General features: G+C 40.1%; 1 long non-coding RNA gene across 1 annotated transcript in view; it reads right to left on the bottom strand.

Annotated features, from left to right (window-relative positions):
* LOC138852750 (uncharacterized) overlaps positions 1-12,825 on the bottom strand; it is a 28,222-nt gene extending 15,397 nt beyond the window's left edge. Inside the window, exon 1 of the long non-coding RNA XR_011392052.1 lies at positions 12,779-12,825. This is a non-coding gene — a long non-coding RNA (uncharacterized lncRNA). The remainder of the gene's footprint in view (positions 1-12,778) is intronic.
* Positions 12,826-14,934: the final 2,109 nt, after the last annotated feature.

Raw genomic sequence — 14,934 nt, 5'->3', positions numbered from 1 at the left:
TTGTAGTTTCTACTTAGTTTTTCCTGCTTCTTCTCTTAGCACATAAGATTTTCTTTGTCTCTCGTCACTTTCCTTCTAGGCACCTCATCATCTCTTCCCTTCTCTTTCAAATCCTCTTCCTAAAGAATGAATTAGAAAATCTCTAATTTGTACTTTGTCTTCTTTTCTGCAATCTGGTTTATCTCTCCAATCTCCTTCCAAGCTTCTTCAGAGGATCATTTTCATTAGGATGAAAGTCCAAGACATCATGATGTCGCGTTCCCAGTGATAATTCATTATTTTGCCTCTTTGGTATGTGATGTTTTAATTATGAAGACCTTGATCAGTTTTACGATTTTGTGAGTCAAGTTTCTCATACAGATTTTATTTCCAATTAAGGATAAATTCTCCTATGAGCAGTAGTATAGCCTTGTTTAACATTGGATTGATACTAGCATGTAACGGTCTCTGAAAGAGCCAGTAATGGTGACTAATGAAGGTTGCAACATAGGGCAACGTCTATGTGATGCAGTCACGTGTGATGGTGGCTGATTGATGCTATAGCATGTGACGGGTAGTGATTTGTGTTTCAACGTGGAACAGAAGTAGTGTGACGCAGTAACTTGTGACGCTCGCTGAGAGCGTGTCAACCGGATGAGTTCCAGAAGAGAAGCAAATTTTTTGAGGACCCACAAGAACACTTCCGCAATGTCAACATGTTCACCAAATCCTTTGGTAAGCTACTGAGAGCTCAAGCGTGTAACTAAACAGCCCAAAGAGAAAAAGACGTTATGGACGACTTTCTCATTGAATTTATATTCACACCGCGACCTTACGCCCTCATTTGGCTTGACCTTACCTTGCTCCGTCGTGGATGCACCAGTTTAATCATAGCTCTGAGCTATAATTTGGCACTAATACAAAAATCCGTGGTGATGACCCTGGCTTAAGGATCGTGTGTCTTAATGATCTTTTTATCTCGAAGAATTTCTGCTGCTGCTTCTTGAATTACTCGCCGGAACTCATTTGCATATGAGAAGGAGGAGGGTTTCGGGATTGGGATGGGGGGAGGGGCGAGGTGTCCTGTTTTCTTGAGGAGGGGCATGAGAGGACAAGAATTTTCCCGGAAGTTACCAGGACTGACAATTTCGAGGTGGAAAACATTAATTTCTTTGGCTTGTTGGTAGAACTTGGCTACTTGAGATGTTTTCCTCTGGTTCCTCCAGCACACGTCTGTCGCTAGGAATGTAACTCACTAAGAGAGATTAAGCTGTAAATTGATTGAACTTGTCAATAAGATTAATAAAACGGATGTGAGAAAATGCTTCTGAAATAAATACATAAAACGATATCAATAATTACTCATCAATAAATTATTTCTCCATTTTCTCTTCTTGATAACATAAATGATCAGTTTAATCTGCCTAATACAGATTTTCTGATTAATTTCAATGACTGATTAATTTACTTCTTGAGGACACATTTTTTAAAAAAATATAATACTGATGTAAACAAGAAAAATGCTGAACTTTTAGCAGCAGTTTAGCAATAATAATAATAATAATAATAATAATAATAATAATAATAATAATAATAATAATAATACAGTATACAGTCCTAGCTGACATCAATGACATACTACTATATAGAAAGCCTCTTGTTATGATGAGCATTTCGGACAAATTAGGTCAGTTTTGTCCCAAGATGCGACCCACATCAGCCGACTAACACCCAGGTACCCATTTTATACTGATGGGTGAACATGGAAGGTAGGTGTTTTATGGATACACGTCCCTAATGTTTTCCAGCCGTACCCGAGGAGATTTGAACTCCGGACCTGAGTGTGTGAGCTGAGTGCACAAGTGATCGAAGTTTGATGGGATGTCATAATAGGTAACGATTGGTTTGATAGTTTTAGCACTGGTTGGCCTTGGGCTGGACTCCTCACGTTCCATCAGTCTATATTTAGGAACTTTACACAAGGTTCTTACTTTGGAAGCGTTGCTCAAAGAACTTTAAGAAATGCTGTACAATGAGCATTACCTATGTTAAGATTTACCAAGAGCATTATTGATGAACATTGCACAGTGGTTTGTGTTTGGATATGTTCAGAGAATTTTATTGAACAATATTTGACAAAGAGGATTTTTACGTAACACTGAACAAAAGCCTTACTTGAGAGTGTAATGTGCAAAGTGAATCACTAGCTTGATAAATATTCTAAAGAAAATTAGTTCCAAATGCCTTTGATATTATTCGATATTATTCGAAATATAAACGAGCCGTACGGTTAATGCCAATTTGAAATATTACAATGGATTTAATATCAGTATTGTGTATGTCTAAAGAAATTTCTAAATGGCATTACTCTGTCTATAAAATATATTCACATGGACTCCAGACGTTTATCAGAATGACAGTAAAAATTTTGCGCTTAAGTGAGTACTCGTATTGTAGATGAGTGGTTCAAAGAACCGACATGTTGTCAAATTAGACACATGTGCAACTCTTGGGTATCTTTATTGAGGAAACGTTTCGCCACACAGTGGCTTCATCAGTCCATACAAAGGATAAACTTGAAGAACAGGAGGAGAATGAGCTAATCAGTCCCTCAACCTTGAGTCGATGTGGACAGTCCATCAATCTTGAATAGAATACGGCATAGGAGCGGAGAAGCAGCTTATAAACCGTATGGCAGGAGAGGTGCAGCAGTCGTAGGTAGTGTCACATTTGTCCACTGTGGAAGTAGGTTGTGCCCAAGGGTTAGGCAACCCTTAGGCACGACCTACTTCCTGTATGGACTGATGAAGCCACTGTGTGGCGAAACGTTTCCTCAATAAAGATACCCAAGAGTTGCACATGTGTCTAATTTGACAACGAGTACTCACATTGTTGTACTCTGTGTCTCTAACATTATCTTTTATTCCACAGAGAACAGCTTCAAGTGTCTTTCATTTCTTTATTTTTTCCTTGGAAGATTTTTGGTCGTCCTTTCATGAGATTATTACTTAGTCTTCTTTAGTTGTCTTCTGCATTAGAAGGTGGGGATTTTGGATGTTTTGACCTCATGGAAGTCATAAAATGTAATTCACTTCGTTCTTTATCCTTGCCTGTTTTTTCTCTGCTCTCATACAGAGTCAGCTGTTGTTCCAAATCTTCAGTGGAATGCATTTGTGGACAAAAAACGTTTGTTCCGTTCTTCTCACTGATTCTATTTTTTGCCATGAATTTCTCCTTCACCTCCATCATTTCATTTTAATATCGTATTACACTTAGGATGTTTCTTATCCTTGTGTAGTGACATGACTTAAAGATTAGTTTCATTTGCCTTTCTCCTTTCCCTGTGTTCTTCACTCTAGATTCGTTTCCTGATGGTCGCTATCACCAGGAAGTTTCCAATAGTGTTTACAGTGCAATCAACCTCTCTCTCTCTCTCTCTCTCTCTCTCTCTCTCTCTCTCATCGTGTTCTTGACCACCTGTTTCACGAAGCTTTCCATCACCACCCACAACACATTAGCCATCCATGTGTTTGATCCTCTTAGTTGTTTTCAATTCTCTCAGATTATTTCTTGTGGTTAGTCTTCAAGTTTTACATTGGCCCAGTAGGTTCTGTCTGCTACTTCCAAGATAGTGTATATCATGTCTCTTTGTCATCCTTCTCCGATCTCGGTCTCTTCTTGTTTGCTGTTATATAAAAGATCATAGCTACTACATCCTAGGTTTCGTTTTTATATTTACTTTATATATTCTGACCTTGGCGCTCTGCCTCCTTCTCAGCTCCTTCAAACTCCTCGCATTCCTGCCACTCTTCTACCTCTTCTGTTGGCTACTTATGTTACCTTATACCCTAATGGGGATATATAGTTTGCAAATGTTTATGATTTTCTGCTTATTATTTTATTTCACCACTTTTGATGTTCGTTCCACTGGAATTTGTGTGTAATATTTTACGTTTTCCGTTGCTTACGACAGCTAAAAGCATCTACTGTTCCGTGCATGAAGTCTGCATGCTTGTAGTAAGAAGGTTAGTTGGGTCATGCTTGTAGTAAGAATTTAAACCATTTTGTCAGTATCTGTTACCAAGGTTCATAACAGTAGGAATTTTAGTTGGGCTATGTTTTGGGATGTGTGTGTAATGTTCTTTAATAAGTGATGGGGTAGAGGGTTATTAAGGAAAGTTCTGTAGTGAATGTGGAGAATATTTTTTTTGATGTGTCCTAATATCTTTGTTAATGACAATATTTTTCAGAGTTCTTAGTTATTTCCTCTATGCCAATAATTCTTTGTTTATGTGAACTCAAAAGTATCTCAATGTTTATTTTAGATCTGCTGTACGTCCGAAGACTATGTCATCTTACGAAACTTTTGATGCCAGATTAGGTTTCAGCAGAGGATGATTGTCACCAATATTTGCTGAACCTGAGAAAAAAATAGCATTTGCCTCTTTTCAAGATTTCCTTTGGTGTTTACACAGGAATCCTTATATTTCCTCAACAGCATTTTTTTCCCCATTTCGATTTTTCAGCATCGGTTAGGGTAGATTTGTGTGTATTCACACCATATTTGCGGTGGCAGGGGTTGAGTTTTTACTGGTGGCTCCTCCTCTCAACTGGTCCACGCCAACTTCACCCCCTCCTAGCATTGACGACCTCATCCTTGCTCTTCCTACAATTATGAATGGAGACCTTCACCACTTTTCCGACGAAGTCATTCCACTTCCGGTGTAAGTGTATGTGTGTATGTGACTTAATATTTTAAGAAAAGGAGACAGACAATAAATGTTAAACTATAAAAACAGTATCACTGACGTGCATAACATGTAAGGCAATGAAAAGATTGTCTGAAGGGAAGTGATATAGCACGGGTTTACAGATGTCAAATTTCGTCTTAAAAACCCGTTGGAGTGCTATAACAATGTAATTAATGTGAGGCAAGAGAGTATTCAACAGGTGGATTGCATGTAATGAGAATGCAGGATACCATCTGATACCGAACCTCATAGGAAACTATGGCAAGAACTTTGAGAGCAGACAGGAATAACAGAAAATATAATACGGTGGATCAAATAGTATCTTACTGGAGTATACCTGGAGGGTGTTCCGTGGGGCAACGTCCTTGACCTTCAGGAGAGAAGAAATATCGGTATGGGAAACAATAAAGAGGGGGAGGAGTTCAACCAAGGATCGATACTATGACCAGTTTTGTTTCTGATATTAGTGAATGACAAAACAGAGAAGATATAGCAACATGTGTCCTGATTTGTAGGTTCGGCAAAACTAATGAGAAGAAAACCTATGGGCACAAGGAAAAGCTACAATTGGATCCAGGCTTACTGCAGGATTGGTTGGTTAAGTGGCTGATTGATTTCAGCCCTGGCAAAGGCAATGCTGTGAAAATTGGGGAAGGGACAAGAGGATCTGCAACTGGATAAAACCACAAGGAGAGGAGAAGAAGCAGACCTTACTCAAGGAGAAAGATCTGTGGGTAAGAATAGTGCTAGAGGCATACAATAACAGAATAATCCTTGCATTCAATGCTCGTTTTGCAAGGCTAATGAATCTTTTAGGAATGTCAGCAATGAATATTCATATCTCAGACTCATCTTGTCGTATTCAGCATGGAACTCATGCCTGATAAACCTTGCAATGATACTGAAGAAAATGCAGAGGTATACAAGAAGACTAGATCCAGAGATAAGGGAAATATACATTGAAGAAATGCTAAAGGAATTGAACTTGATAACATTAGAGGACAGAAGATGCTGGGGGCAGATGATAACCTACAAATTGCTAAAGCAAATTGAAAGGATGGACAGGTAGAGACAAAAGCAGGAAACAGGTACAAGAAGACACGGTTATTAAACAAAGGCACAGTTGAGTCACAAGGATGTCATAAAGTATTTCTTTACCCTCAGGATGGTCAGGAAGTTGAATAACCAAGACGAAGAAATAATAGAAGCAACACCAATGGGGTGAGCGAATCCGGAAATCGGCAAGAGGCAAAGTCAAGAGTCGTGACGCGACCTTGCAACCACATATAGGTGAGTATATAAAAGGAGTACACATAAACACAAATAAAAAGAAACGAATAGATTTAAAGAAAATTGCAATGTTTTAAAATATTTTAGAGTAACTCGAAGAAACAACACATAACAAGTGACAGGTGAATAATGATCTGAGCAAAATATTACTGAATAACTTAATACAAAAAGTAATTTAAGAGTGAGTAATGAATAATAGTTTAATGGAAACTATAAAGGAATAAAAAAGAAAAGCAGGCAGTCGATCAATTTAGAAAGCACGTCAGTCAAGAGATTCAATGAGGCCAGAAATCAATTTACATGTGCATTGAAAGAAGGAGAAAGAAACTTTGAAAAAAACGGAAAACATATGCAGGGAAGCACCAAACATTTTATGTTTGTAAAAAATAAACTAAATATTAAAGAAAATAAAAAAGGCTAAATAACGATGACAAAATCACTAGAGTGGGAACTGTCGGTGGTATTAAACTGAAGGTTAAAGAGCATCTCCACATAATGGAAGGTATTTTCAATGTAGCAGATGTTAATCCCAGACAGACAACTGAACTGTAGGATCTAGGAATTACTGACAAGTGAAGAAATTATTAGACGGTGATCAGAAAATGAAATAGGAAGAGAATCGATAGCAATTTGGTTTTCAAAAGAATGCACAGAACTGTGCTATCAACTTTGGAAACTAAATGAGGTATCACTTATGACTAGAGCGCAGGCGAGATATATATATCATAATTTACACCTGGAAGATTCTGGAGGGACTGGTCCCTAATATGCACACAGCAATCACTCCATACGAAAGCAAAAGACTTGGCAGGCGATGCAACATACCCCCAGTGAAAAGTAGGGGCGTCACTGGTACACTAAGAGAAAACACAATAAGTGTCCGGGGCCCAAGACTGTTCAACAGTCTCCCACCAGCAATAAGGGGCATTACGGGAAGACCCCTGGTTGTCTTCAAGAGGGAGCTGGACAGATACCTAAAGACGGTGCCGGATCAGCTGGGCTGTGGTTCGTACGTTGGATTACGTGCGGCCAGCAGTAACAGCCTCGTTGATCAGGCCCTGATCCACCGGGAGGCCTGGTCGTGGACCGGGCCGCGGGGACGTTGATCCCCGGAATAACCTCCAGGTAGACTCCAGGTATAGGAATGTTTTATGGGGAGCGCTAAACCCGTTGGATTATACATCGCATGTGGGGGAGGGATGGAAGGTATTCAGACTCAATTCAGGGAATCAGAGCAAAGATCCAATTCCCTAGATCAAGAGCCCCACACCAACATAAAGGAACCTTCCTTGAGGGAGGGGGGGGGAGCTATTCTTCAAGCTCAAGCTCCTCAATAAAAATTTCTAATTTCACTTTGTGTTTTTGCACTTGTCCAAATTAAATTCACAAATTCTGAACGTAATTCATGACATTGTTGAACTTGAAGTGTTTGCTTACTAAATGCTCAAGGCGGATGATACAGTGGATATACATCCAGGAGAGTTGAGATCATGTGACAATTGCCCAACTCGGCCAGTATTTTGACCTACCATAGCTTGTGCTCCGTCTGTTGCAATGCTAACAATGGTAGTTGAGCATTTAATGGGGCTGTTAGGTAATTTTTATCAATAACTTCTATGGTTTCCTTTAAGGGGCATGCAAGTCCATTTTTCCACTATAATCTACCTTGTCCATAATTACTATCACATTTGCTTTGTTTCGTAAGGTGAAGTTCAGGATCTTTCTTTAATTCGTGGTATAACGCAAATGCAATAATATATATATATATATATATATATATATATATATATATATATATATATATATATATATATATATATATATATATATATGCAAAACAACCACTGTGAAAGAATAGAGAAATTCCAAGCGCTTTCGTGACTACTCACATTATCAAGGAACAATAAAAGTAAAGCATCAAAGGAAGGTATATAAATGGGTAGCCCACACCTCACTATCAGATCCCACAACAAAGAAACACCTGACGCGAGACAGCAACCTCGCCGGCCGAACTAGACAGGTCCTTCACACAACCCACCAACAAACTAATCTACCCAAGAAATAAGAAATTTGAAAAATTATTATTTGTCCAATGTATTAAATTCTTCCCAAATTCTATTAATTATAAATGGATCTAATTTATATAAACCAAAGGAAATATTCATATTATTGTCAAAACTGCTTTTTATGAAACAAGATTCAATTATATTCCTGTCGACCATGGACTTGCTTGATACTACTTTATCAACTTTTTGAAAATCAATTGGATGGTTAAAATCTCTTACATGAATAAATAGAGCATTGGAATTTTGTCCAGTTCTAATGCTATATTTATGTTGTTTTAATCTTAGTTCGAGATTTTTACCAGTTTGACCGTAATAAACTTTATCGCAAATTTTACAAGGAATCTTATAGACACATCCATCAGTATTTTGGGGGGAATTCTTTATCAAAAGATTTTTTTACTGTATCAAGATTTTTGAATACAACTTTAATATTAAATTTTTTTAAGAAGAGAAGGCATATCAACCAAGTTTTCATGGTAAGGGAGAACCAACATATTTTTAGATGAATAAGGCTGGATTGTAAAAAGTATTTCTAGCAACTTTAAAAGATTTATCAATTACATTTCTTGGGTAGAAATCATTACCTATTTCATAAATTTTGGATATTTCCTCATCTATGAACTCTGGACTACAAATTCGTAAAGATCTCAAAAACATTGATGAGAAAACAGACAGTTTAACTCTATCTTGATGGAAAGAATAATAGTTGATGCGCCTATAAATTCCAGTTTGACCGTAATAAACTTTATCGCAAATTTTACAAGGAGTCTTATAGACACATCCATCAGTATTTTGGGGGGAATTCTTTATCAAAAGATTTTTTTACTGTATCAAGATTTTTGAATACAACTTTAATATTAAAAGTTTTAAGAAGAGAAGGCATATCAACCAAGTTTTCATGGTAAGGGAGAACCAACATATTTTTAGATGAATAAGGCTGGTTGTCCCTTTTTGGATTGTAAAAAGTATTTCTAGCAACTTTAAAAATTTATCAATTACATTTCTTGGGTAGTTCAAATCATTACCTATTTCATAAATTTTGGATATTTCCTCATCTATGAACTCTGGACTACAAATTCGTAAAGATCTCAAAAACATTGATGAGAAAACAGACAGTTTAACTCTATCTTGATGGAAAGAATAATAGTTGACATAGGAACAGTTATTTGTAGGTTTTCTGTAAATTTTAAATTTGAAATCATTATTACCCTTAATAATTAAAACATCTAGAAAAGGCAATGAGTTATTTTTTTCAAATTCAACAGTAAAATTTATAGAATGGGCTAAGCTATTTAATTTGCCAAGGAAATGGTGTATATCTACATTTTTGGGCATAAGAGACAAAATATCATCAACTTATCTGAACCATTTAGCTCTATTAGGGAGGATTGTGTTAAGCAACCTTGTTTCAAAAAATTCCATGTATAGGTTACTAAGAACAGGTGAAAGAAGATTTCCCATTGCCATACCAAACTTCTGAGTGTAAAACTTATCATTAAATACAAATTTTGCATCAACAATGCAAAGTTTAATAAGTTTAATGATAGTAGGAACTGGCAATGGTAAATCATAATTAACGAGTTCTTCAGATAAGAAACTTAATAAATCATCAACAGGAACTTTCGTAAACAAGGAAGTAACATCAAAACTAACCATATTAAAATCATTTAAGTCAGTCAAGGAGCTTAATTTATCAACTAAATCTATGTTGTTTTTAACATTAAAGTTAGAAATTTTGCCAACAATAGGGCTCAAAATATCAACAAGCCATTTGGATAATTTATATGAAACTGACCCTATGGAGCTAATAATTAGTCTGACTGGATTCCCTGGTTTGTGTGTTTTTATTAGTCCATACATGTAAGGTAAAGATGGATTAGTGGAAGTAAATTGTTTGACTAATTCATCTTTGCCTTTCAGTAGAAGTTTTATTGTTTTATTGAAATTGCTGTTAACGGTTTCTAGAAATCAAGTCCATCAATCTACAAGATTGATGGACTGAACGCATTGACTCCAGGCTGAGGGACTGATTACCTCAAACTCCTCCTCTCCTTAGGCCTTTCTACTTTGTGTTGGACTGATGAAGCCACTGTGTGGCGAAACGTTTCCTGAATAAAGATTCCCTTTAGCCATTGGCTTGAGCCGGTGGGTGAGTTGGACTTGCCTCGCATGGGCCAGTAGGCCTGCTGCAGTGTTCTTTCTTTATGTTCTTAAATCTTAGACCTTCATAAAACAATGGAAAAAATATTTCCATGATGCAGTGGAGGTGAGATTATCAGTTGTAGAACTGAAACTAACCTTTGATGATGGAAGATGGTGTATGGATGACTGTAGCCAGCTGGTGGTGGGGTAGTCAGCTAGTGCTGGGGTAGTCAGCTGATTCTGAGGTAGCCAGCTAGTGATGGGGGTAGCCAGCCAGTGCTGGGGTAGCCAGCTGGTGTTGGGGTAGTCAGTTGGTTCTGAGATAGCCAGCTAGTGCTGGGGTAGCCAGCTAGTGCTGGGGTAGCCAGCTAGTGTTGGGGTAGCCAGCTAGTGTTGGGGTAGTCAGATGGTGCTAGGGTAGCCAGCTAGTGCTGAGGTAGTCAGCTGGTGCTGGGGTAGTCAGATGGTGCTTTGGTAGTCAGATGGAGCTGGGGTAGCCAGCTGGTGCTGGGGTAGTCAGCTAATGCTGGGATAGCCAGCTAATGCTGGGATAGCCAGCTAGTGCTGGTGTAGTAAACTGGTGCTGGGGTAGTAAGCTGGTGCTGGAGCCAAGCCACCTGTTGTATCCTTAACAGTTGTGAGGCAATGTTAATTTGTTGTTTTCTGAGAACACTCCCGCGGCGACACTCCCGCGGCGACACTCCCGCGGCGACACTCCCGCGACGACACTCCCGCGACGACACTCCCGCGACGACACTCCCGCGACGACACTCCCGCGACGACACTCCCGCGATGACACTCCCGCGACGACACTCCCGCGACGACACTCCCGCGACGACACTCCCGCGACGACACTCCCGCGACGACACTCCCCCGATGACACTCCCCCGATGACACTCCCGCGACGACACTCCCGCGACGACACTCCCGCGACGACACTCCCGCGACGACACTCCCGCGACGACACTCCCGCGACGACACTCCCGCGATGACACTCCCGCGACGACACTCCCGCGACGACACTCCCGCGGTAACACTCCCGCGATAACACTCCCGCGATAACACTCCCGCGATAACATTCCCGCGATAACACTCCCGCGATAACACTCCCGCGATAACACTCCCGCGATAACATTCCCGCGATAACACTCCCGCGATAACCCTCCCGCGATAACACTCCCGCGATAACATTCCCGCGATAACACTCCCGCGATAACCCTCCCGCGATAACACTCCCGCGATAACACTCCCGCGATAACACTAACCCTACCGCGATAACACTCCCGCGATAACACTCCCGCGATAACACTCCCGCGATAACACTCCCGCGATAACACTCCCGTGATAACACTCCCGCGATAACATTCCCGCGATATCCCGGGATAACAACACTCCCGCGATAACACTCCCGCGATAACACTCCCGCGATAACACTCCAGCGATAACACTCCCGCGATAACACTCCCGCGGTATAACACTCCCGCACTCCCGATAACACACCGCGATCCCGCGATAACACTCCCACGATAACACTCCCGCGATAACACTCCCGCGATAACACTCCCGCGATAACATTCCCTCCCGCGATAACACTCCCCCGGGATAACACTCCCGCGGTAACACTCCCGGGATAACGCGATAACACTCCCGCGATAACACTCCCGCGGTAACTCTCCCGGGATAACACTCCCACGATAACACTCCCGCGATAACACTCCCGCGATAACACTCCCGGTAACACTCCCGTGATAACACTCCCGTGATAACACTCCCGTGATAACACTCCCGCACTCCCGATAACACTCCCGCGAACACTCCCGTGATAACACTCCCGTGATAACACTCCCGTGGTAACACTCCCGTGATAACACTAACACTCCCGTGATAACACTCCCGTGATAACACTCCCGTGATAACACTCCCGTGATAACACTCCCGCGATAACACTCCCGTGATAACACTCCCGCGATAACACTCCCGCGATAACACTCCCGCGATAACACTCCCGTGATAACACTCCCGCGATAACACTCCCGCGATAACACTCCCGCGATAACACTCCCGCGATAACACTCCCGCGATAACACTCCCGCGATAACACTCCCGCGATAACACTCCCGCGATAACACTCCCGCGATAACCCTCCCGCGATAACACTCCCGCGATAACACTCCCGCGATAACCCTCCCGCGATAACACTATGAACTTATAATCACTTATTACAATTCACTAACTTTATTATCATTAGTTATAATCATTATGTGAGCATCGATAAAATAAGTACTGAATGCGCTATTATTGAGAGTGCTAAATCCTTAAGGATTATACATAGTCTGAGCATATATAAACATTTTATATACACTGATATACACCAGTATATACACAGATGTATATACAATGAGAAGTGTACACTTCTCAGTGTATATACTCTAATACCAAAAATAGAAATTAAATCATATACACTGAGTTACACACTGATGTGTGTATACACAAATACACATCTCTGGGTGTATATATACTGAAGGATATACACATTTCAGTGTATTTTACCTGTAGATAGGAGAGTGTAGTGCAGCGACCGTCCTGTTGTAGCTGCTCCAACCACAGTGAGGGAAAATAAGCTTCGTCATGCTCAGCTTCGAGGCTTCGAAGCTTTTCATGAAGCCTTTGAATGAGAGATTTCTTCACGGAGGTTTTAACCTCTTCATGAACACGGGATTCATACACCCAGAGGTGTATGTTTCTCCGTGTATACACTCAGAATTTAATTCCCATTCTTGGAATTAATTAAAGTATTCCTGACTGGTGGTATACAGGTTGGTTAATAGGGTTTGAAGCCTATCGACTACACAAGTGTTGCGAAGTAACCTATCCACTGCCAGACAAGAATTTTTAATACCCAAAGAATTCAAACAAATTCTTAACATTTATACCCTGAGAGTTATGCTGCTGTCAGGGTATATACCAGGTAGGTATATAGATGACTTGCAGCCCTGATAACCCTCGTGTAGTAGATAGACTTGAAACCCCTCATTAAAAATATTAATAATAACAATCTTTATTTCTACAAGTAGATGTACAAGGTATACAGACCATAGCTGACATCAGTGACATACTATTATATAGAAAGTCGCTTGTTATGCTGAGTATTTCCCGCAAATTACGTCAGTTTTGTCCCAGGATGCAACCCACAGCATTTATTATGAGTTGCTTAATGAAGATTCGATGTATCCGTGACCCTCCCCCCCTTTCTCTCTCTCTCTCTCTCTCTCGCTTCTCCTCTCTCTCCCTCTCTCTCTCTCTTCTCCCTCCCTTTCTCTCTCTCTCCCTCCAGACATATGTATACCGTGCTAAATAGGTAAAACTGGTCAATTAGCAAGAACCCATTTAAAATTAAGTCCTTTCTAAAATATTCTCTTATACATTTAGAGATATTTAAGAAGTGAAATGGCATCAAGAGGTTGCAATCATCCTCCAGATGCATCTTGCTACGTATGTGGTCAATTCATTATTACAAAAATAAGGAAGTTCTCTGTAATAGCATCTAAAAAAATGTGTGAAGCTTACAAAGCATATTTTGTCATGTCAGTTGTTGGCCAAGACAAGACCTGGGCGCCTCATGTTGCTTGTGAACATCGTAAGAAAACATTGGAAGGTAAGAAAATCATTAGTTTTATGATGGGTAAAATATTGAATATAAAGATTTTTTAAATAAAATGTATGTAACAGAAACTAATTCTTTTGTTTTTTTTTACAGGATGATATAGAGGAGAAATAAGAGCCATGAAGTTTGGTGTTGCTAGAATATGACGTGAACCCACTGATCACTCAACCAACTGCTGCTTCTGTCTGGTGGTGGATCCTTGCAAACTCCGAACTGGGAAAAATGCACCTGCTATTTCTTATCCAGACCTTCCCTCCTCTATTGTACCAGAACCACACAGTGCTCATCTTCCTGTATCTGCACCTATAGAAAAAAGTCAGAAGAAGAAAGCAGCAAATCAGAAAATGAAGAGCAGTGAACAAGATTATGATCTCACAGATGCAGCTTTTGGGAGGAATCCTTACTACCCAGACCAAACAGACCTCAATGGCCTTTTCAAAGGTCTTGGTCTGACAAAGTCAAATGCTGAGCTTTTGATTTCAGGGCTCAAGGAGTGGGACTTGGTGGATGAAAGTGTGCAAGTGACAAGCCAAAGAAAACGTCACCAACATTTCTCAAGCTTCTTCACTAACGAAGACAGGTCGTGTTTCTGCAATGATGTATCAAGCCTGTTTGATGCAATTGGAATTGCATGCAATCCAGATGAGTGGAGACTCTTCACTGACAGCTCCTCCAGAAGCCTAAAAGCTGTACTTCTGCACAATAGGAACAAATATCCATCTCTTCCCTTGGCTCATTCAGTGCATCTTAAGGAGGACTACAACACTGTCAAACTTCTCCTGGAAGCTTTGAACTATTATAAGCATTGTTGGGAGATTACTGAAGACTCCAAAATGGTGGCATTTTTAATGGGACTCCTAGGAGGTTTTACCAAGTTTCCTTGATATCTGTCACTGGGATAGTAGAGACAGACCAGCACATTACCAGAGGAAGAACTGGCCTCAATGGACTGAGTTCTCAGTAGAAAAACATAATATCAAACATAAACCATTGGAGGATCCTCAGTAGGTTCTGTTCCCTCCATTACACATCAAACTAGGGA

The sequence above is a fragment of the Cherax quadricarinatus genome, chromosome 15 (genome assembly GCF_038502225.1).
Source record: "Cherax quadricarinatus isolate ZL_2023a chromosome 15, ASM3850222v1, whole genome shotgun sequence".
Classification (NCBI taxonomy): domain Eukaryota; kingdom Metazoa; phylum Arthropoda; class Malacostraca; order Decapoda; family Parastacidae; genus Cherax; species Cherax quadricarinatus.
Note: the sequence above shows the minus strand (reverse complement) of the source record. Positions and strands in the feature narration are given on the sequence as shown.